Raw genomic sequence first — 27,797 nt, forward strand, 5'->3', positions numbered from 1 at the left:
CATCCACTGGGAGGCGCGCCCGGTAGCAGTATCTCTTCTGCCCCGAGTGTGTGTGTGTGTGTGTGTGTGTGTGTGTGTGTGTGTGTGTGTGTGTGTGTGTGTGTGTGTGTGTGTAGTCGTTAAAAGAATTTCAATAGAAAATAGCAATATATGTATATTATCCGATCAAAAATTAATTTAGAAAAAATGAAAATAAAAAGAGCTAAATAAAATTTACAAATTAAAAAATCTATGTAATTAAGTATTGATTAATTATAAGAACATAAAATCAAAATATTACACATACATATAGAGCAAATATACTCTCAATAGTTGGATCTTTTTTCAACACTACCTTTTTGATAAATATTCTTCCACCAAAATGTAAATCTATGTATTAATTAAAAATTCAATAATTTATTTTTAACTTCCCGCTAAAAATCTCAGATTTTCAAAAATCGGGAAGTTATTGTTTTCACCCCGTTTTGCAAAAATCGAGTTTTCATCAGATCTCGACGTTTGAAGGTCACAGGAAGCTTCCCTGACTATCCCTGCGAGGTTGTCACTATGTCTGTATGTATGTGTGTGTGTGTGTGTGTGTGTGTGTGTGTGTGTGTGTGTGTGTGTGTGTGTGTGTGTGTGTGTGTGTGTGTGTGTAAGTATGTGAATCACTTATAACTTTTGAACGGTTGAACCGATTTCATCGCGGTTGGTTTCATTCGAAAGGGCTTCGCCAAACTTAGATTTATTAAGAATTTAAACCGATTCGGACCGATAGATTTTGAGAAATTTTGAAAAATCTCAAAAAAAATTAGAAAAAAATCATTTTTGAAAGTGGTTTTTTTGGAATATCTTTTAAACGGCTCGATCGATCAATTTCAAAAACTAATCAGCTCTTAACGTCAAAAAACTACGCCGATCGGCGCTAATCCGGTCAAAATCGGTTGATTCGTTCGAGAGATAGCGTGAACGAAATAAAACCGAAAAAACTGTTTTTTTCACATAACTTCGTCATTTCTTCTCGGATCGTTTTTGATGATATAGAATAATTTCAGAGGTTAAAAAACCGCGTCGATTGCCGCCGAAAACGTGGAAATAGGTTGATTAGTTCGAGAGATATCCTCGACGAAATATTTGGAAATAAGGATTTTTTCAACATAACTTCGACATTTTTTGGAATAACTTTCAAACAGCTCTACCGATCGATTCCAAAAACTAATCAGCTCTGAAGATCATAACACCACGTCGATCGCCACCAAGCTGGTCAAAATCGCTTGATTCGTTCGCGAGATATCGGGAACGAAAGACACACCACAAAAGTGTTTTTTCAGAGTTACTCCGAAATTTCTAGTTTGACCAATTGAAACTTAGAAATTATTCATAAGGCTTAAAAAACTACGTAGAATGCCGCCAACCGCGTAAAAATCGGTTCATTCATTCAAAAGTTATTGCGGTATGAACATTCAAAAAATAGTGTTCCATGAAACTTCTATCAGACTTTTGAGCTCAAAGAGCTCAAAAGCATAGAAAAGGTATCTTTTTGAGCTCAGAGAGCTTAAAACAACACACAGATTGTACTTTTGAGCTCGAAGAGCTCAAAAAAGCGGCCAGGTATTAACGGAATTAGCGGGAAGTTGCAGGGATGGCCTTTAGGGTCAACCGTTTTCCTAATTTTTTATGATTACTATTGTTAAATGTTAGTTGCCATCGCAGGTATTATTTTCAAGCGCAAATCTTATTTAATATTATTAAATCTCGATTATTGTTAAGATTATTAATTTATTGCAAGTGTTATTATTTCCAAGCGCAATAATATTATATTTTAAGTTGAATAGAAAGTTATTTGTTAATCAAAAATTCCACAAAGGATTTATTTGTAATATGGAATAGACTTAAGTTGGCCCACGGAAGATCTCAGTGATCTAAACCTCTAAGGCCTTAATCTAAATAAATTTATAGATAAGAATTTATTTTGAACTATTTCATTTTTCTTTAAGTATTTTCTTAGATTAATTCCTTTATGCTAACTATTTGACTTTTCTGTATTCTCTTCCTGTCTTCTTATCTTACCTAGTTATCATAAAATAGTATTTTATAATTAATTCTTTATTATTTCCGATTCTGAGGTCCATTCTTATCGTGACCTTGATTTCCTTGTGGCTTATTTTTCACTCATACTGATTTAAATCGTTAATTGACCGTCCGGCGCGGCCCCTGGAATTGTTATTATTTTTGGTAATTTTTCACAAAAATTGCCTGGCGTCCAAATGTGCACTAACCCAGCCTGAGGGGTTTCCGGGTTAATTTATTATATATTTAGAAGGGCGAGCGTAAAATACACTACCCAGCCGATATCTCCGCCATCGGTCGAATTTAGTTAAATTCTGGGGAAAAGTATTGTTACAAAGTGGTCGACACATTTATTGAATATTATATTAGCTGTACACTTGATGCTACCTTCTGACGTAAGTAATTTCAACATTTTGTTATATTCGCTTGAAAAACGGTTAGACCGAGTTTCCGGTGAAGGAACGTGTCACCCTTAATGGCTGTATTTGCCTATAGCCTAGTTCTAGTGCATGTACAGCAGTTACTCAATATCACGTGAAACTCACATAAAATTGAGTCATATTATCAAAACTTCTAGAATTTTCTATAACGCATAGGTACCATCTGTTTTCCCACTACATCGAAATTGATGTCTATTTATAAGCGCGGTAAACATTATCTTTAATCAGTCTACAATAATCTTCGGAAGTCTCGAAGTTCTTGACGCCGAAAGTCTTTATTGTGCTCCGGACATTATTTTGATGTTCGTGGTTAGCCTTTTTCTGAAATTTTGAAAATTACTAACGTAATCTGCAATCACTAGAGCATTCTATTCCCGCTGATCGAGATAACTCGAACCGATAAAGAAGTGAGTCTTGCACGGTGAAACAATTAAATTCAAAAATCTGCATGACTGATCAGCCAGTAATTTATTTGGTCGGAAACGTGAAACAGATTATATCGTAAGTATTTTTTTAATTTTATTTCTTTGTGTGTATTAATTTCCGCGAAAACTGTTGATTTGATTATAATTTTTCCGCCAAAAAGGCACATTTTTTAATGTCTCGAAACGCGAAGTCTAAATTTAAAGTAAAAGATTAGTAAAAGTGTTTTCAAATCGTTACCTTAGTACGTTTACGTTGTCTCAGCCGGTAGCAACAAGTTAAAAAAAGGTAACCTATTTATCTATTTTATTTTTATTTTCTATTGTAACACATATTAGCATTTACATGCATGATTTTCATCTTGTTTTTCCTTAAATGTATAAGTTTGTCACCAAAATAAACAAACAATAAAAATTCTAAATCTTTATTTTCTTAATTTACTTAGAGTTATTTTTCATAAATTCATAAACAGTAGAATAGGCTTCTTGACGCCGAAGTCAGCAGGATTCTAACATCCTTTTAAATTTCTTAACCACTATTTGTAATTATAGTAAGGTTTGGAAATAATACGGTATATAAGCCGCACTATATACTCGAATAAAACTTATAAAAATTAATTCAGTTATCGTACGGAAACTTGTGGTTAGGTTTGAGATTATTCCATAGCCTTTACGCCCCATCACAAACTCCGTTCTTGACAATGGTTTCATCACACACTCGTGAATACCTTTGACGCTGTTCATCAGTGAGCTGCGCCCCTAATAAATCAGCATATGAAGCTGCAATAGTATCTACAAAGGTTTTGAGAGCGTCTATGAGGTTATGTTGCGCCGTTTTGGGAAGATAAGCACTTTGCTACTGTCTTTTTACAATATTCTAGGTTATGTATACTGTTTATAGGTTATGTACACTTTTAGAAGTTATGTACACTGTTCATAGGTTATGTACACTACACAATAATTTATACACACTGAATTTACACGAGACTATAGTTTATACACGCCCGATAGTTTTTGACACACTGAGCTACAGTTTATGCACACAATAGTTTTTGCGCACTGGACTATACTCGTATACTTCACAACACTGAACTTCACTATATTTGCGTACTTGATAACACTGAATACTCTTCAATCACGAGAGATGTTCCACTGAAGACGTGTACTTCGCTTTCGTGAAGTAAGCTCTCGGCAAGTTGCTCATATAGGCAGACAATACTGCGCAGTTGGCCCCACTCCTCTACCGAAAAACCAGTTTGATGACGTCATCTATTACGTAGTTAGAAAATTCTAGAACAGAATAAGTCATCTACTGCGCAGTTAAGAATAGAACAATGAGAATTACACAGTTACCGTGACTTTGAACAGGTTTAGACCAGTCAAATGACGTCATTTACTACTCAATTAGAAGTAATAAAAGCTACAATCAGATGGCGCTGCGTGAAATCCATCTCGCAAGTAGTCGTCATAACTTTATTTTAAATATATGACATGGAGAGATAAATACCACAAATGCGTAATCCAGAACTATTGATCTGTTATGGCCGAGCCGAAAGCTGGTTAATAGTTCAGGATGCTTTTTTATAACCTCAAAAAATTAAAAAATAAGCGGGAAAATGGCGGATTTCAGACTCGAAATGTCAGCTACTAGATTCAGATAGCAAGCACCAGATAACAGCCACCAGATAGCAGATTCACACTTTAAAATGGCGGAGAGCAGCCACCAGATAGCGGAATTCAAAATGGCGGGAAATTGGTGGATAGTAAGATTTAAAAAATTGCGGAAAGAATTCGCTAGCGCCACTTATAAAAACCGTCGATAAAAAAGCTTAAAAATATTAACAACTTATAAAAACCCCGACCAAATCCCCATCATGTCAGTAGAACAGGTCCGCCATATCTGTAGTTGGCAACGTGGACACGAACCAACTGTCGATAAAGCAGATTTAGCATCTACACGAAGCCACAAATCTATTTTATCGATTGGGAATATCCTTCCCTCTTTTTTAACTACTCTCAAAACAGTTATTTTTTAAAAAAACAATGAATTTGAAAATGCTGTGGTTACAATTCATCTTGAGCCGATATCAAAAGCACATACAGGTCGTTACGCGTTTTTTTGGGTTTCAATGTAATGGAATCACAGCTCACACTTGTCTACTACGAGCAAAAGTCATTACTTGTATTAATTTCAAAAGTCTTCGGACTTAAATTCCAATTTTTCTAAGACTGGGATAGCTTGTTACCCCGTGTGGCTGCTTATGCTTAATTTAATATGTCAATGAAGATCTTTTCATCGAACTGTCAAATTGAGTTTGTCTGAAACTTCTGTTAAATTTAAATGAATAAATAAAAACATCATGTTTGAAAATAGTTAATGCATGTTATAGAAAAATTAATTCTCACTTTATACATTAATATCATGTTTTACATAAAATCTCTTAAATAATAATATTATTTTATTTTAGTTTGGAAGTCGTCTGTACGTGACCCATTGTATCATGCAGAAGATGAAGGGTTCTTCTCACGCAGAATTAGTCTACTAGAAAAGTTAATGCAACGTCCTGCCACTATTAATACCATGTTTGGAGACCACAGATAATTTCATTGGACTCAATTTCTTGATTAAACACGAATAGGCTCGACATTAAACTAATAAGTGATCAATATATCTTTCAAAAACACTTAAAATTTTTATCTAAATGTATTGTTAAGTGGCAAAAAGTTTTATTTCGTTAATTATGACGCGTGACACCACCTTATTCAGTGTTCAAAAAGAAATGATTTCTTTGTACATTCGATATTGAACTATTAAGATAAAAGACGAAAGTGACAGTCAAAAAAATTGTTTTTGTTCCGTGTCACGAATGCAGAAAATAAATGAATCTTCTACAGGTGAATGTTGCGACTTTCTTGTATAAATGAATTATAGATAAATTTTTATTTTAGAGACGAAGTAGCTAACCCCGTACAATTTTGTATCCATTAGTTTTTTTCTGAGCATTGAACATTTGATTTTAATTCGCAGGTATATTTTTATTAATTTCGATATATTTAAGCTTTATTTTACCCAGAATCTAGAAACTAAGAAGATTGTATATAGCTAGTTCAGAGACTAGTTTTCTAATGGTGATTTAGAATAAACAAGTTCAATACAAGTTGTGCACAACAGAGAGTGATCTCTATCAAATAGTGCCGTTAAACTACCGAAGTTTGCATGATGCTTCTATCAAATAACATGGTATTTAAATTGTTGGATATGGTATGATCAGTTGAAGTCTGGAAAAAAAAATATCTTTTTTACTCAACCATTTTTAAGATAAATTGAAAAGAATTATGTACTACATCGTGCTAAGCATTGATGATAATAAGGTTAAAACATAAGATAATTTCGAGTAATCCTCTAAAAATATTAAATCAACGTTTAAATCGAAAATTAATACTATATCTTGAAATGCAAACAAACTTAGTCATTTTCAAAATACGATTTCTTCCATTTTTTTTCTTACATACATCAAAGATAGAAGAAATTGAATTTCACTTCATATACTCAATGTGTAAAAAAAGTCAATGTACGTGAATTAAGTTTCTAATTTTTTATCAAAATAATTAATAAACAAAGTTTGCATGCCCACTACGAGCAACTTTGTAACAATTAATATTTGTTATACTGTTATTATGAGAAATTTCATGTCTGCATGATAAAGAAATGAAAATTTTCCCCAATTGATTCATAAATTTATTTTATGTATCAATCTTTTTGTAGAATAATTAACCTACAACCGAATTTTCCAAATATTTAGTGAGTCCCATTTATATTCTACTGTCTGAATGAAAATGTACAATATAAATAAATTAGATTATTGAAAATCTTCGCAATATTAGATTGACATCATCAATCATTCTAAGAAACGTAATACTAAATATAATACAAGAGACAATTTTCATCAATTTATGTAAATTTCCAATGCAATGCCTTGTTAAAACCATTAAATATCTGATGATCTATAGAAATGGTATAAGTTAACGGTAAGAAAATTGGTTGAAGAAACTCACATTTTATATATCTAAGATTACAGCAAAAGACTTTAAATACTCGTATTTATGTAAAATGAACAAAATAATACTCATCGAACGTTGCAGTTAACTTAACAATATATTTCCAAATGAATATATATAATATTAATGTAAATATATTTATTAATTTGTAAGATAAGTATTTTGGTATAAGATCGTATCTCAAGAATGGAGACTGGTCAATGGAAATAGAAATAAAAAAAGCTTATATTCACCCCTACCATAAAAATTTGATCGGAAGCCCCTTTTATTTCAGTTCCATTTTTTTAGCCATTTTAGGCTTCAGCATAACTTAATTTTATTCTATAAATAAATAAAATAGTCGTTAAGTTAAGCTAGTTGAATGATTCACTTGGATCGGCGTTATACCATCGAGGTATGAACATGTTCGTCATTGAATCTCATTCTAATAAAGTATCAAGTGAAACTGTCTATCTCATTTTACACTCAATAATCGTAAATTCTTAAGATTTATATTGTTGTTAAGAATCTTATGATTTTTTCATCTTTTGAATCATGATCTAAATTATTAAATACGGGGAATCATATCATCAAAACAACCATCTACTATAAAATTTAATTTTTCGGCATCTTAACATGCAAAAATGAGCTTATGAAAAGCGAGCTTCTAAAATTGGCACAATCTTCGATTTCTAAGTTTTCGAAATCGTCATTTACTACTTTGAAATTGCACCTCTGTAAAAACGTTATTCCTATTTCATGCTTTCAACTCAGTTATGATTTTGTTGGTTCCAGATAATGAGATTTACACAATAATTAATTTTGTTCTAAAAACGGGCTTAAATTGTACGTAGGATGGATGAGTGGGTTGAAGATCGAATTTCTTAGAGAAACGAAATTGTCGTTAAAATTTTCATTCAGTTATTACTTTAAGCTTAAGAATAGTCACGATTTACGAAGTTTTTAAATCATAATTGTATAAATACCACTAACACTGCCGAAACATTAACATGAATGCGTCATTCGTGAAATAATAGTTATTATGTGCTCGTAACAGTTTTTATTGGAAAAGCGAAAATTGTATCATAAAAATTAATTTGCGATTAAGAATATAAGCTCAAAAACACATTTCCACAATATTGAAAAAAATAATTGAGGATTAGAATAAAAGAATCTCGAAATATATCGTTGATCAGCTGGCACTGGCAGTTTCGCTCAAAATGTGATAGTGTTGTAATGTAAGGTTCAGGAGGTAATTTATGAATATGTTAATAGAATTAATAGTTGGTCAGTCATCAAATTGTATTATAGTAATGTCGATATGAGTAAATGCGAATATTTATCCAGGAGAGAAGTTCAATTAACTTGTATGACCAAAATACGGTTTATATAAAAATTGAAATAAAGATTTTCTAACAAAACAATATTTTTGAAGAATCCAATTATTTTTTGTAGCAATGAGTGAACGTAATTATTTACAGAAAAAAGTATAGCTTGGTATCAAAGAATTATCGACAAATTGAAACAGGCGTAGTGAGACATTACACAATACCTCGGTCTTTCCAGCCTGGCAAACTACCTCCGAAATTTTCGTTACCGACCTTAGCTAAATTGTGTCTCCTTTGACGTCATAAAATGATACGGTGGAGAAAATTTAGTTACGAACCTCAAAACCCGAGCATCAATCGACACTTCCATCTATACCCCGGTGTCAACCACCACGCTATATTTCTTGGTCAATTTTATATTTTCTATTACTACTATTAGGTGACTATTCACCAAAATTTATCACTAATTTTTCTAAATATTTCTAATATTAAGAAATATTCATTTTATTGTTACGATTATTTTATTCTATTCTTAAGTTGCGTTACCGAAGTATTTCAAGTTTATATAAGGAGTAGGGTTGTTCATTACCGCAAATTTTTTTTTTTCACTCCTTATGCGAAATATTAAACTACATATAGAAAAAAAAAATTCTCACCAAGTTTGAGCTCTTAATATCAATTTTAAGTATTTACAATTTTAATTTAAAGTTTTACCACTCAAAATGCATGGAAAAAAATCTTTTTTTTTTTTCAAATTTCTGATGCTTACCCGACTTTTACAATATTGCAAATCGGTTCGATAGACTTTGTGGGGAATTTCACGCTCTTTAAAATAGCTTCAGAGTTTTTTTGTGTAACTCGCACTGGTTCACTAGTAGGAGTCGTCAAAGTACAGTTTTTAAAAAAAGTATATTTTCTTTTAATTTTTCGAGCAAACCGCCAAAAGTAGGAAGAAAAAAAGGACTGGCTGATAGAAGAAAAGCTATCCGACCAACATTTATTGAATTTACAGCCATTTTTAAACCGGAAAATGTAAGAAATTGATGAATACTAACTTATAATGTTATTTAGCTTCATTTTTTATATTTATTACCGTTATATATTCCTACACTAAGAACTTTTTTGAAATTAGTATGATTTTTTACTCATAGTAAATATAAAAACCACACATGAATTCATAAAAAAGCAACAAAAATTTAATTAAAATATACAGAAGTTTACGTTATCATGTGAAATAGACAGATAGATAGATAGATAAATAGCTTTATTTGATCTGTGAGTCATGGCTCCCGCAAGACCATCATATATAAATACATATTTGATACAATAGAGTAGTACAATATTTTAAATCTTATAACTTATAGAAATAATTTTCGAAAATAATAATAATAATTAAACACAAGTGACAGCGAAAAATTGATATTAGAATAGTAATTTGAATATAGTTAATTAAAAAATTCGCTTATTCTGTCTTAGTATCAATGTCACTTGATTCTCGGACTAATCACTTGGTACAACGAACAATGAGAAAATTATTTTGAGCTTAGGTATGCCATAAAGCATCAAACCCGTCAACAAGGACAATAGAGACGGTAATGTCACGCTAATGAACTAGAGCAATGTTAGAATATGCCATCACGGGACTGCTTGGTGCAATTGTTCAAAGAACGATTTCTACTTATACAAAGTTGGCGTGAATAAAGTTGACAATGAAAAAAATTAAATTTTTTGCTAATTTCAAAATTTTGCTATAAAAAATTTAATAGTTTTCAACTTTATTTTTTTGATAAACGACAGAAATGTTGAAAAATTGCAAGATCTATGTTACAATTTTATTGTTGTAGTTTATTTATGAATTTATGTGTTGTTTTTATATTTATTATGAGTGAGGAATCATAATAATTTTAAAAATGTTTTTAGTGTAGGAAAATATAATGGTAATAAATAGAAAAAATGAATCTAAATAACATTATGAGTTAGTATTTGGGGTATTTTGGACCGACTTTGGTAAAATCTTACGGCAAGCATTTTTACAAATTTAAATAATGCTGTGAAGCGGGAAAGAATAGGAGTTAAGGTAATTATTACGTGAAGCGTTCCACATTCACGTAACAGAATATTTAGTAGGAAAGAATTGAGAAAGGATTGTGGAGAGGATCATCTTAATGTGAGTTTATAGAATATGCGAGAAAAAAAATTATTAGATAGCTCAGACTAGGATTTGAACCCAGAACCTTCCGAAGACATGTCGGCTACTCTACCATTTGAGCTACTCAGTCTATACTAAATTTAGCTTACGGTTATTCTATATACATTAAACCGCACCGTTCATCTTACGGCAAGCATTTTTACAAATATAAATAATGCTGTGAAGCGGGAAAGAATAGGAGTTACGGTAATTGTTACGTGAATGTGGTTACCAGACGACTCCTACTGGTGAACCAGTGCAAGTTACACAAAAAGACTCTAAGGCTATTTTGAAGAGCATCGTTGAATGGTAAAACTTTAAATTTGAATTGTAAGCACTTAAAATTAATATTACGAGCTTAAACTTGGTGAGAATTTTTTTTCTATATGTAGATTATTATTTTGCATGAGCATCGAAAAAAAAAATACTGCGGAAAGGAACCACTCTAATAAGGAGTGCTTATTTTGTGTAATAAAGTTAAGTTTATTGTAATCAACGTTATACACACATCATTACTGAATTATCACCATTCATCCATATTTCTACTATCATTGTTTAATCCCAAGGGTCAATCAAGGAATACAGGATTATCACTGCAGTTAAATGTAAGTAAATTAAATGCATTAACTGGCATGCGTGAGAAGTTCTGTTCAAATTATTAAAATAAATCGATACACTCATTATTTATTTGTCTACGGAAGTGGAATATTCCAGAGCTGCGGAAGAGGCTTTTTGGAGGCTTAAATAATTATGATTCCTATCCGCAAGGTTTGATTGTTTAAGTTAATAAATTTTCATAATAGTAAAAATTTATGTCTCAAATGGTACTCGAATATGGACGCTACTCTCAGATGAACGATGGAAAATTCATTATAAAATCAATAATTCTCTCAATATTTAAGAACTTCAAAGAAAAATCCATTAAAAGATTCAGAAAGTGTAATTTTGCAGCATAGAATTATGTATAAATTACTGAAATTGCTAAAACAATTCCTACACGCATAAAAATATAATATATGATTATAATATATGAAAAAAATATTGGTGCAATAAATTTATATATGATACAATATATAAGTCATTATAAAGTTATTATACTATTCCATATAGAAATTTTAGCTGATTCTATGTATAATTATATAAAATATTAAATATAAGTATCTCATATATGTATATTATAAGTTAATAATATTACACCGTATATGAGATAAAATGTATGTTCACCCTCACGGTTTTGGAAATGCCGTAAAGATTCGGTATTTATACGATATAAATGCTGTATTTTTACCGTAATACTTCAGTTATTTTAGCCAGTTTTTTTGTCGAATTATTATGAAAAAATTACGAAATAAATTCAGAATATTTATGGCAATACAATAGAAAAGTTTCGGTATATTTACAGCATTTAAATCGTAAATATACCGCATATTTACTGTATATCTGCGGCATTATTGCAGCAAAAAACCGGAAAAGAAGATCCCTATTTTCTATTATCGGCAAAATACCAAAAATATGCTGCTTTACTACTATTTTTCAATAGCTTGAAATTTTTTTTTATTATATTATAAATTATCGTGAATTATTTTTAAGAGGTTGATAAACTAATTTCTCGATTGTTATTATTATTAATAATTTTTTTCAGTCTAGACCGAGATTCGAACTCAGATCATTTAGTTACGCACCGAATGCTCTACCAGTTGAGCTATCAGAGACACTATCCATATCTAATTACTCAGTCACCTAATAAGACTCACCGAGTAATAAACACAGCCGTCCATCTTACGGTAGAAAGCATTATATCTTTAATTATATCAGTATAAACGCGGCAAAATTATAGTATATCTTTGGTATTTTTACCGTAGAAATACGATTTTATTACTTTAAAATTATAGTTAATACATAGATTTTTTACGGTAAAAGTTCTAGAGTTTTACAGTAATTTTATAGTATTATTTCTGAACTTTGCAGCAAAAGTACGGTAGAAATGCTGCATAACTATAGTAAAAAAACTGGCCAAAATGACCACAGAAATACCGTATTATTTCAGAATTATAACGGTAAATTTACAGTAAACGCATTAATACCGAAAATTTACGGTATTTCAAAAACCGCGAGGGCATATACTTGGAAAATATATAAAGTTTTTATACGAAATAATTTTTATTATAGAATATATTTATATCATATATGACATCGTATATTATTATAATTATATTTAAACTTATATTTTATCAAATATATAGATGGATATATTGAACATATATACTGCAGCATATATTAAATTATAAATCTATATATATATAAGCAAAAATACCACTCACTCATCACGAGATCTCTGAAACTATTCGCCCGATTGACTTGAAATTTAGCATAGTTACTCCATTCGTGATGTAGACGCTCACTAAGAACGGATTTTACGTGCAATTCCTAGCCAAATGAATTTTTCGTCTACCATCACATATGCCCTCCCTCCCCTCCCTCTCATTCTTCTCCTCCCCTCCCGTGCCCTATAATCTTTCCCCTTCCCATATCTCTCTTTTTTGGGAGCGAAATATCATTTTGACCTCTAATCTAAGAAACCATCAGTGGCACCCGTAAATTATCGAACTCAACCCCCCTACAACCACCCACGCTAATCAACCGTTGCCATGGTTACCATTGTCATGGTTATCGTTGCCATGGTTACCGTTGCTATGGTTACCGTTGCCGTGGTTACCGTTGCCATGGTTACCGTTACCATGGTTGCCGTTACCATGGTTACCGTTATCATGGTTACCGTTGCTATAATAACTGTCAAAATGATTGATTTTAAATTTTATCGATTGACTGTTGGACAGTAGGAATTCATAATCATACGTTTTTAAGAAAGAATAGCTAAATCATTAATAACTGAAATAACTTATATGTATTGGAATAATCATGAAGGATGAACTCGATTATATCATAACACAGATAAATTAAACATAAATATTATCAAGTTGATATTGTTAAATGATTATACTGATTTTAATGATTAAAATTAAAATGGTAAATTGTGTCTGATGCGTCTTCTCTAAATTTTACAACGATATCGTTAAATTATTATAAAAACGGTCGATTTTAAGATAATCTATATATATATAAGCGAAATACCACTCACTCATCACGAGATCTCCGAAACTATTCGCCCGATTGACTTGAAATTTAGCATAGTTACTCCATTCGTGATGTAGACGCTCACTAAGAACGGATTTTACGCAATTCCTAGCCAAAATGAATTTTTCGTCTACCATCACATATGCCCTCCCTCCCCTCCCTCTCATTCTTCTCCTCCCTCCCGTGCCCTATAATCTTTCCCCTTCCTATATCTCTCTCTTTTTTTGGGAGCGAAATATCATTTTGACCCTCTAATCTAAGAAACCATCAGTGGCACCCGTAAATTATCGAACTCAACCCCCTACAACCACCCACGCTAATCAACCTTTGCCATGGTTACCATTGTCATGGTTATCGTTGCCATGGTTACCGTTGCTATGGTTACCGTTGCCGTGGTTACCGTTGCCATGGTTACCGTTACCATGGTTGCCGTTACCATGGTTACCGTTATCATGGTTACCGTTGCTATAATAACTGTCAAAATGATTGATTTTAAATTTTATCCGATTGACTGTTGGGACAGTAGGAATTCATAATCATACGTTTTTAAGAAAGAATAGCTAAATCATTAATAACTGAAATAACTTATATGTATTGGAATAATCATGAAGGATGAACTCGATTATATCATAACACAGATAAATTAAACATAAATATTATCAAGTTGATATTGTTAAATGATTATACTGATTTTAATGATTAAAATTAAAATGGTAAATTGTGTCTGATGCGTCTTCTCTAAAATTTTACAACGATATCGTTAAATTATTATAAAAACGGTCGATTTAAGATAATTTCTAATAAAATGAGTAATAATAAATATATTTTTAATACCACTTAATTTGTTATGAATTTATTAATAACTAGCTGATACCCGCCCGCTTCGATAGGAATACAATAAATTTTTATGGTGTAACCTAGATGAAAAATATAAACAAAATGGTTAATTTCAAAAGATAATGAATATAAATTTTTGAATTAGATAAAAGTGATTGTTTGTGATGACCGGTGTTAGCAAATATTAGATATAGGGGGAAAGTATTTTATTCTTAACGTTGTTTTAAAATTAAAAAATTATTGACATTTTTAAAATTAAATAATACTATGAAGCGGAAAAGAATAGGAGTTACGGATAATTATTACGTGAATCGTTCCAACATTCACGTAACAGAATAATTGGAGGAGGAAGAGATTGAGAAAGAAATAGGAAGGACCTTCTTAATAAGAGTTTACAGAATATGCGAGAAAAAATTCAGATAGCTCGGACAGGGATTCGAACCCAGAACCTTCCGGTGACATGTCGGCTACTCTACCATTTGACCTATCCGGTCTAGACTAAATGTTTAGGATAACATTATTATAATGGGAACGCATCTCACTACACAGTACGTCATGGGTGATGCGGAAATCTGTCTAATGACAGATTTACTGACTAACTGACCCATTGATTGATTGATTATTAATAATAAAATACTTTTCTCATATATTTAATACTCGCTAACACCGGTTATCATAAACAATCACTTTTCTCTAATTCAAAATTTATATTAATTATCTTTTTGAAATTAATCATTTTGTTTATATTTTTCATCTAGGTTACAACATAAAATTTTATTGTATGCCCAGCGAAGCGGGTGGGTATCAGCTAGTGATTTTATAATTTTAACATATACCGATTAAACACTTTATTACATTCATATTTAAAAGTAGAGTTCTATTTTCAATTTCGTTTCCAAAAAACTTTTTCAGAAATTTCCACATTATCATCTGTTTACTGTATATAATTTTTGACTTGTAATATTGGTAATGGATTACTCATTACAAATAGTTTTGATTGTAGTTGAAAAATTTAACACTACTTATGTCTATTTTAGATAGAATTTGGCCAGATGACCAAATAACCACAAAACTATGGGATTAATAATAATTTTTTAAGGATTTAAGATCTTACTGTTTTCAGTCTAATTTCTAAAAATTGATGTTTTATTAGACAGAGTATCAGTTGGCAATTCTTACTGTTTCGAAGATGGCCTCTGTAGCTTTTGGAGGAATTTTAAAATCAATATTTTTGATTTGGAACAGATCAGCAGCTTGCGAGTTAAGTTGTTCAGCAAAATACTTACAGTTCAGAAATTGTGGAAAATTTCCGGAATAGGTGGTCAAGTGAATAGCTTGTAAAAGATTTGTCTACATTAACATTAATTGTGTACTAAAAAAGCTCTAAAGACCGGTAGGATTATTAAATATTTGACAATAATTTAATTTTTATTTTGTAAGAAGAATTAATAACACAAATTAACATAGATTTCGTAAATATAAACAATAATAATATTTCAATAGTAAATATTATTGTTCTGCGTTCATAAGTGGTTCTTCAGTTGCATCTGGTTCGACAGGTATATTGTTTTGATGTCGTAGAGCAGTCACATGATTATTAATCGCCATACCAAAAAGAGATTTCTTAAAAGTCGCTGGGAATTTATTTTTAGCAGCTTCTATAATAATTTTTAACAGATTGAAATAGATTATTTTTAGAAAATAAGCGAAAAAATTTGAACATAAAATTAGAACAGAAAGGTGAGAATTCAAAAATGCTCAGTTGTGTCGTAAAATAGTGTTGAAGTGGGTAAGGTATTTACCCGCATATTAGCTCTACGAGCTACGTAATACAATGGCCTCGAAATGAAGGGAAGTGTCAAAATAATAAATTTCTATGCATAATGATTGACAGATAATGAAAAAAACTCAACTAGACAAAAATTCAAGGGTATGTCATAAACAAGTTAAAATAAGTGTTAAAATCACGATCGTAAAATTGATTCATCGAGCAACTAGTAGAGTAAATTATGTTCTGCAAGACTTAGTACAAGGTTCAATTACAATAAAGTTTGTTAACATCATATACTCTTCATATGAGTAATACTTCACCTTGAATAGCAGAAATAATAACTTGATTCAACGCAGGTTTCTGTGGTGCATTTTTATTAATTTTGCTTTTTCCACCTCTTAGATTGCTAGCTAATAACTCTTCTGTTGCAAATAAACAGCTTACTAGAGAAACGCCCATTTTCTCAAAAGTTTCTCTTGAGTCGGCCGTATCCCATTGCGCACGAGTTACGAATACTTGAGAACCTTGATGCCCGATTTCAACCTATTAAAAATAAAATCAATAATAGTGATCCAAATACAAAGTACAAAAAAATTTACAGAGTGCTGTACTGTTTACACCGAGAAAACGGTTTGTTTGACTCAAATGCACAGATTTATTTGAAATGAATCAAAAATATTTATTCAATGTTAAGAAATTTCTTTTATTTAAATATATATTACTTTGAATCAAATACCACTTCGTTTTGGTTCATTTAATTGAATCAACTCATTTATTTCATTCAAATAAAGATTTGTTAACTATTAACAAATCTCGCTTCAAGTAAATTACGCTTGGTTTTGCTATTTTTGAAAGTAAGAGTATTGTTTACATTTGACTTTTTTGTGACTAACCATTATTTCTTTTATATTTATTTTATAATCATATTAATTTACCTATGGATCTTAAAGAAATTTTATTTTCTCCGGTTATGATTGACTATTTTTTTTTATTTCATTAAAATTTTTTTTTATATTTTATGCAGTTATTGAAACAAAAAAAATATTCTTAACCTAAAATCCGTGTCGTTCAGTAATAATTTTTTTACAGACAATTTTTAAATGTGTTATTAAATATAAAATTGGTATATTTTATAAAAATATTGGTTTATTTTCGTAAAAAAATATACTACTATTACTTACAATACTGATAAAAATACTATGATTAGTATGATACTGAAGTTAGCCGTCAGCTGTCAATTTTAAGAATTTTAATAACAAATCAATTACAATAAAAAAATGCTTCTAAAAATTTTCACTTATAATTTTTATTAATTTTAACATGTGAAATTTTATAATTGATATTTTTTCATAGTAATTTTATTGTTATAAAAGTCGAAAAAATTTACAGATGTCTGTTAATTTATAATAATAAAGTTAGTTGACATTTTTTTTTTGCTTAATGTGTTAATTTAGAACTAAATAATATTTTTTTTTAATTTCACTTACAGTTTTTCGAATATTTTACGAATGAAATTAAAAAAAAAAGTTTCTTGTAAAATTTTTTTTCAATAAAAAAAATTCTAAAAATTTTTATATGTCGGCTAACTTTATTGTCATTGTTAATCTTAATATATTTAATAATTCCAAAAGAAGTGCCCATTTTACCTCAACCGTTCGATATGTCAACTCTTACAACTGTCCTTATCTAAAACTAGAAATCATTGCTTTAAATATATTCAAACATACCATTTATTTATAATTAACAAATTTGATTTGGTTGAAATATACAATTGTTAGCACCAAAGAAATATGTGTTAACTTTAAATAAATCTGGATTTCATTCAAATATACTACAACTTTGTCTCAAATAAATAAATTTATTTGTATCAAATAAATATTTCTGGTGATATTTGAATAAAAGATTTATTTATAGTTAACGAGCCTTATTTCCTTCAAATGAATTGTTTTCTCAGTGTATTTTAATGTCGACATTTTTCAGTTCAGATAAATTGTAGCAAGTAAAATTTAGCTGGAAGGCGTATTGCACCATTTTAAGAGAATTGATAATAAAAACAAATAAGTCTTTAAAAACATATTCCCACAACTAGTGAACAAAGGAAGAAGTATTGAGAATCTAGTTAAATTGCCCACGACTAGTAAACCAAACTTTAAATGATAAAAATCAAAACCCAAGCATTCAGAAGTAGAAAATCCAAAGTAGAATGCTAAAAATCCAAGTCCGAGTGCCTACGTCTGGGTAACCTGACCAAAAAATTGAGAATCCAGGACCAAATGACCACGACTAGTAAATAAAAATAAAATTCAAGTCCAAGTGTCCACGACTGGTTAAACAGACCAAGAAATTAAGAATCCAGGATCAAGTGCCCACGACTAGTAAATAAAAATTAGTAAAACGGTTGACCCTAAAGGCCATTCCTGCAACTTCCCGCTAATTCCATACTAAAACGCTCAAAATTATACTTAAATTACGTTTTTAAGCTCTTTAAGATCCTCAAAAATTCAGTTTTCGTGTCGTTTTAAGTTCTCCGAGCTCAAAAGTCTGATAGAAGTTTATTACAACACTATTTCTTGAATTTTCAAACCGCAATAACTTTTGAATGAATAGACCGATTTTAATGTGGATCACGGCATTTGACGCAGTTTTCTAAGCCTCATAAAGGATTATTAAGTTTGAATCGATCAAACAAGGAATTCCGGAGTAATTCTGAAAAAACACTTTTTTCGATTTTCTTTCGACAACGATCACTCACGAATGAATCAATCGATGTCAATCGGGCTGGTAGCGATCGACGTGGTTTTTTGATGTTGAGAGCTGAATAGTTTTTGGAATCGAATGGTAAAGCAGTTTCAAAGTTATTACAAAAAAACCACATTTCAAAAAATTTTTTCCGTAGTTTTTTTAAGATTTCTCAAAATCTGCCGGTCTGAACCGGTCTAAATTATATTCAAAATCTAAGTTTGGCCAAGCCCTTTCGAATGACGCCAACCGCGATGAAATCGGCCTAACCGTTCAAAAGTTATAGGAGTTTCGCAGACACACACACACACACACACACACACACACACACACACACACACACACACACACATGAAGGGTGGCACAAAGAAGTATTGCCTGGTGGCGGCATTAGACATTAAAAACGCCTTCAATTCCGCCAACTGGAACTGCATCATGCAAGCTCTTCGAGAGAAAAACGTTCCAGAATACCTGTGTAGAATAGTGGCCAGCTATTTCACCGATAGAGTTCTTAAATATGACACGAAGAATGGTCTAAAAGAGTACGATATTACAGGAGGTGTACCCCAGGGCTCTGTACTTGGTCCACTGCTGTGGAATATCATGTACGATGGCCTATTGAGATTGAAATTGCCAAGAAGTGTAAACGTCGTAGCATATGCAGACGACGTAGCCGTAGTAATCGTCGCTAAACACCTTGACGAAATTAACAACATGTTCGACATCACCTTCGAGCAAGTCCATCGGTGGATGAATACGGTAAACCTGCATCTGGCTACACACAAAACTGAGGCAGTGCTTATATCCAGCAGAAAAGTGTTAGAGACCATCAAGCTGAAAGTCGGCGAACAAGAAATCACATCACAACCTTACATCCGATATTTGGGAGTGATACTTGATGCCCGTCTCAACTTTAAACAGCAAGTGGAACACGCCAGTGCCAAAGCGTCAGTAGTGAGGGCTAGTCTCGCACGACTGATGCTGAACGTCGGAGGGCCAAAGCAGAGCAGGAGACTACTACTATCATCAGTTGTCACATCGGTGCTCACATATGGAATATCCATTTGGGCAGACGCGCTGAAGTTGCAAGAATCATGGAAAAAAGCTGGACCAGTATATCGACTGAGCGCTGTAAGACTAGCCAGTGCATTCCGCACGATATCAGAAGTAGCAGTGTGTGTCATTTCCGGAACTCTGCCGCTTAGAGTTCTAGCTGAGGAAAGACGGAACCTTTACCAACGAAAGAGGTCAACCACACTAAGTGCCGAGGAACTCAGAGCTGAAGAACGGCAGAACAGCATCGCACGATGGCAATCGCAGTGGGACGCCGCGACAACAGGAAGATGGACACACCGTCTCATACCGAAAATCGACGTTTGGATAAACCGGAGTCATGGCGAGGTCAATTACTATCTGACGCAGATGTTGTCAGGACATGGATGTTTTCGGACGTATCTTCACCGCTTCAAGTATGATGATTCACCGGAGTGCCCGTCCTGCCCAGGAATCAATGAAGACGCGGAGCACGTTTTCTTTGAGTGCCCACGATTTTACCCACAGCACGATGAGCTGGAGATGATCCTGAAGAAGAAAATCCAACCAGAGACAATAGTAGAAGCAATGCTGTCATCAGAGGCTGCCTGGAACGCCGCAAACACGTTTGCAACAGAAGTCCTTATAGACTTGCGTTCCATCGAAAGAAAAAGAGCAAATGACAACAACTAGAAGAAAGGTAAAATAATACCTAGTTACCAGAAGGAAGAGCAGTCGCTATATCCTCCCCCCACGAAGTAATGCCTAACGGCGGTTTCCATGAGGGATTAGAGGAAAGAGGAAAGGGATTTAGGGTTTAGTGGGTAGGGGCGTTAGCGTCGAGTTTTAGTATGACGCTGCGTCGAGTTGCCACATATCCAGGCCAAACAGCTACGCCTAGAATCCGTAAAAAGGATTCCCCCCCCTAAGGGAAAAAAAAAACACACACACACACACACACACACACACAGACAGACATAGTGACATCCTCGCGAGAGTAGTCAGAGAAGCTTCCTAGGACCTCAGAACGTCGAGATCTGATGAGAATTCGATTTTTGCAAAACGGAGTAAAACCAATAACTTCCCGATTTTCGAAAATTTTCAATTTTCTTAGCGGGAAGTTAAAAATAAAATCCAAGTGCCCATGACTAGTAAAAAAAAACAAGATCCAAGTCTAACTTGCCCATATGACTGATCAACAAGACCAAAAAATTTAGAATTCAAGTCCAAGTGCCCACGACTGGTAAACCAAAAATAAAATTCTGAGAATTCATTCCATGTGCCTACTACTAGGAAACTAACGTTATGAGGTTGAGAATCCTTGACCAAGTACTCTTGACTGAGAAACTGAAACTGAGATTGAAAGATCGAGGGCAAATGACTGAGACTATGCGACAACGTGACTTACTTGATCGTTACGATTTTCGCTTTGTACACCTTGATTCATTTGTGCATACATCATATTGCCTTGAGTTTCTGTTACATCTTTAATTTCCTTCTGCAGTTTCAATAATGTCTGCATAATAATCTCCGTTCTTTATAGTGAAAATCGAATTAATTTTTATGTATTTATCTCAACGTTTACTTGATCAATCAAAATTAAGTTACTTTACCGCATTAATATTAAAAAAAAATTATATATGTCAGCATCAAATATGAAATTTCGAATTAAATATATTGATATCTATCATTACGCCGAGACCGCTGTAAAAATTAAGTCTCATCGTTATCTTCGTTCTCCGATGATGACGTTTCAACTACTTCTTCCTCAATGTGCTCTCCACTGTGATCCTCCTCTTAGTCATTCCTGCTATAATCATTCTCTATTGTTCCTCTACGGCTTCCTGAATTTTAACCCTGTGACATTTGAGCAATCTGAAACGGAATGTTATGTTTCCCTTGGTCGCCCCTATTATCTCTTAAGGGCGCCACTGGATTTTTGGACTCAGTATCCAGAAACTAGACCATGGAGTAATAGGTCAGGGTCGTGAGAGATTGCTGAAAGGAACCAAAACTTAAACACAGAAATTCGTTTAACAAAATTATTTATCTATCCAATCCCTTTTACAATTGAAATAATGGCCAAAATAACAATATATAAAATTTCATGAAACAAATTCACACTCACACCAAGCCATATTAAAGCAAATTTTTTTTTAAGGGAGTTGGGAAAGAACGGATAGGGGAAAGGGGGGACCTACTCAGTGGGAATTTTTCCGTAATTGAAAAAATAATCAGACAGCCCAGACTGGGAATCGAACCCAGATCTCTCGGTTACACCCCACTCTCATATGGTATATTTCGCGCTGTCCAGCTAGACCCTCACGTGGCTGTAGTACCCGATGCCTACTGGACTCTCACGTTACTCTATCTACTTCGCGTCGTCCCCTGGACCCTAACGCTACTCTAACTTAGTTCACGCGTCTCACGGACCCTCACGCCACTGAGCTGGACCCTGACGTGACTACACACGCTGTCCACACAGTGCACGCTGTCCCCCAAACTTCACGCTACTCTGAGAGAACTACCCCGAAGCCAGAAGAGTATACCATGAAACCGAGATAGTCTCTTTACTCACACACAACCACACTTTATTCCTTAAATTCCAATAATAATAACGCTTGATTCCAATTTATAAAAAATTTTCCTAAATATTATTTTCCGAATTAATATTCCTTAACTTCTAATTCTCTAATTAACTATTTTTGTTTACTAAATATAAATTTCCTACTTCCTAAATCACTGCCGTATCTTCAATGTTACAAACAATAATTATCCAAAGTACAATTCCGGATTATCGAGGATTAAATCCATTTATTATGTCCGAGAATTTACTAAATAAATTTTAAGGGGTCTACCCTCTTTAGACGGGCAAAGATAAGGCTATTTTCACGAATTTTTTTGACCGGTATACGTCATAAATATGGACATAAAAAGTGTTAGGCCTAAAAAATACACTATTTGATTACACAAGAGAATTTTTTTATATTTATTTTGATCAGTTTTTATACATAAAAATGAGGGAGAAGACTGGTCCAAAAAAAAAGATGAGTGTGCCCTGTTGATGAAATATCTGGAATGGATGATCTGAAAAAAAAAAAAAAAATAGTTTTAGATTCAGTAAGTAAATGGCTATAGCGCATATCATACGATTTTTTTTTTTTTCAAAAATGACAAAATGGCAGCTATTTTTCGAAAAAGTACGAAAAATCACGTTTTTTCCGTCGTTCTTTGCCAAAAATAAATAGTTAAACTCAAAATTTTAAAAATCGTATGATATGCGCGATAGCTATAGTCATTAAGAACATGTGGTTAAATTTTGGTAAGGTTCGGTTGAATAGTTTCGGAGATTTTATCAACAAGCCGTCCAAAAACGTCATTCCGAGAAAAACGCGTTTAAAGTTTTCTGTAACGAAAAATAGTGAAAAAATCTTACTTACGTCTAATCAGCGATGCCTGCACCATACATTATGCCTTCATCTTCTTCATAGTGCTCATTTTTATCCAAAATAGCCTGCCTTCGTTTCGTTCTGGCTTCCTTAGAGGCATCGGTGCTGCGGCGGTTCGCAACTCGTATACGCGTTCTGTCACAGTCAGCAGCAAACTGTGCCTCGATCGGGCCGATTTTGACGCCCATTACTTCCAAGATTTTTAATACTGGATGAAATCCCTCGTTAAAAATACAAGCAGCTGTTTGACAAGCTATTTCAACAATTTTTTTTCCGCAAAAGATGTGTTTGGGAGCCATTGACCAGACACAGTTGTTGAAAGATTCGTTATTATTCTGCGTGTTGCCACCGAGGCATCTTTCAAGCAGTTCTTGTTTTGTCAAATCGTCGTAGATCGGTTTTAAAACTTCTTGAACATCTTGAGCAAGGGCAGGAGGATGTTTGAATTTATGAACGGAGTTATCTTTTACAGCTATCTTGTATGTACACCAGGATTCAGAACAGTATGAATGCTGTGGATTGCTGTCAGTTGCAATACAAAGGCAGGTAGGCCGTACCGCTCCGAGCGGTCCGCATATTAGCGCGCTCAGGTAGCTACGTAAACGTCGTCCAAAAGTACAGTTAGACTGCTCGGATCTTTATAAATTTTCAGTATGATACTTTTAAATATGTATACTTTCGAAAACTACAAAAAAAAAAAATTCGATTTTTTCAAAATTCTAAAGAGGGTAGACCCCTTTATTAATCTTCATTTTAGTAAAAACTAAATAAATTCCGATAATTGAGTAAACTTAAATTTTTCCTAAATTATTATAAATTAATCCAAATCATTTTATTTAATTCTGAGCCATTTTATTTAATCCATTAATCAGCAGTAATTTTTACTAAATTTTATTTTCATCGCAAATGTGAAATTATGACCAATAATTATTCTATTATATTTTATTTTATAACTCCTGAAACTTATTCTACTTGAGTTTATTTTATTTTAAACGAACTAAACGAAGGGCGGGCAAAACGGGATACTCTTTTACATTAAAAGTGAACCCCGTTTTTCCCGTCCTTCCCATGTAGGAAAATTTAAATACTAATCTGGAATAAATAATTTGTTTCTATATTCTTGAAAATAATCTTACAGATTGCAAAGTTTTTTCAGGAACAGTGGTCACAATTTTATCAGTCTTCTGACGATTCGACATTTTTGATCTTTTAGTCCTTGGGTTCTTAAAAATTCCGAAAAAAATTTATTTCTTTCTTCAATAAGTACCAATTAAGAAAAAATTTTGTGGATAATAAACAAATAAGTTAATTTTTTAAGATATTAAAAGATAGATTTAATTACTTGGTCGTAGATTAACCTTAAACTGTATTCAATTTAAACTTAATCAAATAAGATGTCACTGAATTTAATTTTATTTTTAAACGAAACTATTAGATCTGTGTTTTATCTAATATTATTGTGATGTATAATTGTATATGTAAAGAAAATAAGTGCAACTTTTTGTTTGGTTGATAACAGGCTAAATTGAGATAATTGAATAGTTACAGAAAGACCAGAAGATGAATCTTCAGTATTATTAACCGATCCTGGCTTTCTCTTATGTGGTAACACTAGTTCAGGGACTTTACAGTTTTTTTTTTATCTTTGAGAGCTTGAGAGTTTTTACAGGGTGAAGAGGAGAGACGATTCCTTCAAAAATCGTGATTTGCTTTTTCAATGTTTTGATATTATCTTTAAAGCAAATATATAATTTATATTTATCAAATTTTTTTTGCAAATACTAATTTTTTTTGTAAATACTGCGAATGTATTAAAGCATGCATACATTGTTTGAGTCGGTGATTTGATACTATTTAAAAAATTTATTATAACCACACTTACCAGATATTTGAAGAACTTGAGCATCAGAATGTGTCCAACCATTTTTAGATTTCTTCCCATCTCGCCACTCAATCACATAAGATTCATTATCATTAGGGTTGAAAGTTTTCGGATCAAAATCAAAAATCCATTCCACTGGTACACCAGCTGTGCAGGTCTTATCATAAGTACCTCTAACCCATTTGATGAGCGCGAATAAATTTTTTTCATTATTTTTATTTTTTACCGACCGACTTGTTTTCATTATTTATTTATTTTAGTGTTGACAAGTACGAAAATTGAATAATTATAACCGTTAAACTGGAGAAAACTTGACGTTTATAAATAATATTCTAGTGACAGAATGACAGCTTTTAAATAAATTTATAAACTAACAGTAATAGTCAATTTTTTTTTCTCACATCAATAGATGTTAAATGCTATTGGTGCTAAAATATGACACAAATAATTAATCATATATTATTAAGGATTATTAAAATTATTGTTACCTACAAAAATGTCATAGCATATAAATAAAAATTTAATTTATCAAAGCAAGTAATAAAATTTGACAATGGTAAAAATTAGTATACGCCCAACATCACTTGGAAATGTAAGATACTAATTATGAATCTAATTATTATTTTAAGATCTTATTTTAGAAAGTAATTAATTATTTTTTTTTTTTTTTTTTCAAATAAAAATCTTTATTGCCCAAAATACGGGGTACGATAGAACTTCCTTTCCTTGATACAAAAAAAAAGTCTTACGAAAAAACGCTTATTCTAAAAAATAAAAACTTATAAAGTAATATTTACAGCCATCAAATACAATCTGTGCCTTATGCTAATCAATACAATGCTTAACAATTTTAGTACATATCCATAATTTCATTTAACCACAATTTTCAGTCATTCAAATCATCCAGCGGAAAAAGAAAGCCTTAGCCAAGAAAAAACCGCTATACTCACACATTCCACATCCCTCCTCACACATCCTTTTGACTTCCATTTCCGTGCTTTTTCTCTAATATCAAAACAGATCTTTTAAGTTCCCTTTACAAAACTACTGAATAGAAAGTTACTCTGCCTTTGCACTACCCCTTTGCTTTTCTAACTCAGCTATCCACCTCTCCCCTTCACCTTTCCCTACCAAAACCTTAGATCTCATCTCCTACCACCCCTTTTCTACTCCCAGTCCTGAACATATCTCCCAGATTTGCTCCCATGTCTCCTCATCCTGTCCGCAAACCTTACATAACCTGTTGTCAGCTACCTCCCAGTACTTTGCCCCCTTTAGGAAATCCCCCAGTCTAGCCTTTGCCACTCTTTCCAACCTATCCTCATTCCACCCCTTCTTTAAGTAACCTTGAATCCCTTTAACCTTGATAAATCTATACTCCCTGTTGCTTTCCGACACTACAATCCTCTCTCATCTCTCTATTTCTTGCATCCGTCTTTCAATGTACATTAAGTCTTCCCCTCTCATCGTACCATTTTCCCATTTTCTTTCTACTTCCGTAGGACACCAGCCTCTTTTCTCAAAGTATTCTTTTTTTTCTTCTTCCCACCCGAACAATTCTCTTCCAGCACGGGCTCTCTTTTTCATTTTTTGTCTACACCTCCATACAATTTCTCCTCCTCCACCCTCCTCGATTCTTTTTTCATATTTCCATGCTCTAATACATGGTTTTCCCTCCAACCTATCCCTTTTCAGCTCTTCTCTTATCAAATATCCAGCCACGTTCCTTGAGACTCCCAGTACCCACCTAAGGTATTTGTCGTGAATCTTTTCTAGTTCTTCTCTTGTCTTCCATCCCCATATCTCCACCACGTAACTCATTACAGGCCAGACTAGCTTGTCGAACAGCCAAACTCTTCTTGCCCAATCCTTTCCGAACTTTCTTTTACCTATTCCCCATACCTGTCCCATTATTCTAGCTCCTTTTGCCACTCTCTCCCTTATGTGAGCATCTTGCCGCCCGTTCACTCTCACCACGTATCCTAGGTACAGAGATATCTATCAACTTCATCGACTTCTTTCCCTCTCCAGTTCCAAAACACCTTTCTTTTCCTGCCACCCCCTTTTCTACATCTCATCACCTTTGTTTTGCTCACGTTTACTTCCAGTTTTTACTTTTCTACATATATTTCTAGAGTCCTCATTAATCCTTTCATCTCATCTTCGTTCTTAGCCAGAAGCGCGTTTATCGTCCGCATATGCAAAAGAGTAAATTTTTTCTTCTTCTTTCAGCTCCACACCACCCCATCTTTCTTTTCTTAACTCCTCGTCTAGATCAGCAAGAAAGAGTACGAACAATAATGGACTTAGTGAACACCCCTGTCTTACTCCTTTTGTTGTCCAAAAGTTCTCCCCCAGATACTTCCCTACCTTGACCCTTCCTTTCGTTTCTTTCAGGACATCCTCGCACCTTTTCACCATACCTGGGCTCACCCCTCTTTTCCTCATTCCTTCCACCAGTTCCCTCCTATCTACTGAGTCAAAAGC

The 27,797-nt window shown here is 32.8% G+C and overlaps 1 protein-coding gene across 6 annotated transcripts in view; it reads left to right on the forward strand.

Annotated features, from left to right (window-relative positions):
• LOC123261717 (potassium voltage-gated channel protein Shaker) overlaps positions 1–27,797 on the forward strand; it is a 1,350,734-nt gene that overhangs the window by 1,019,540 nt on the left and 303,397 nt on the right. For 3 of the 6 annotated variants that reach the window (XM_044723492.1, XM_044723495.1, XR_006508742.1), the window contains one exon: positions 5,380–8,375. The exons of the other annotated variants lie outside the window; for them this stretch is intronic. The gene's annotated coding sequence lies outside the window, so the exon portion shown is untranslated. Of the gene's footprint in view, positions 1–5,379; positions 8,376–27,797 lie in introns of those variants that run through there. 6 annotated transcript variants of the gene reach the window in all.

Source organism: Cotesia glomerata, linkage group LG3 (assembly GCF_020080835.1).
Source record: "Cotesia glomerata isolate CgM1 linkage group LG3, MPM_Cglom_v2.3, whole genome shotgun sequence".
In the NCBI taxonomy this organism is placed as follows: Eukaryota; Metazoa; Arthropoda; class Insecta; order Hymenoptera; family Braconidae; genus Cotesia; species Cotesia glomerata.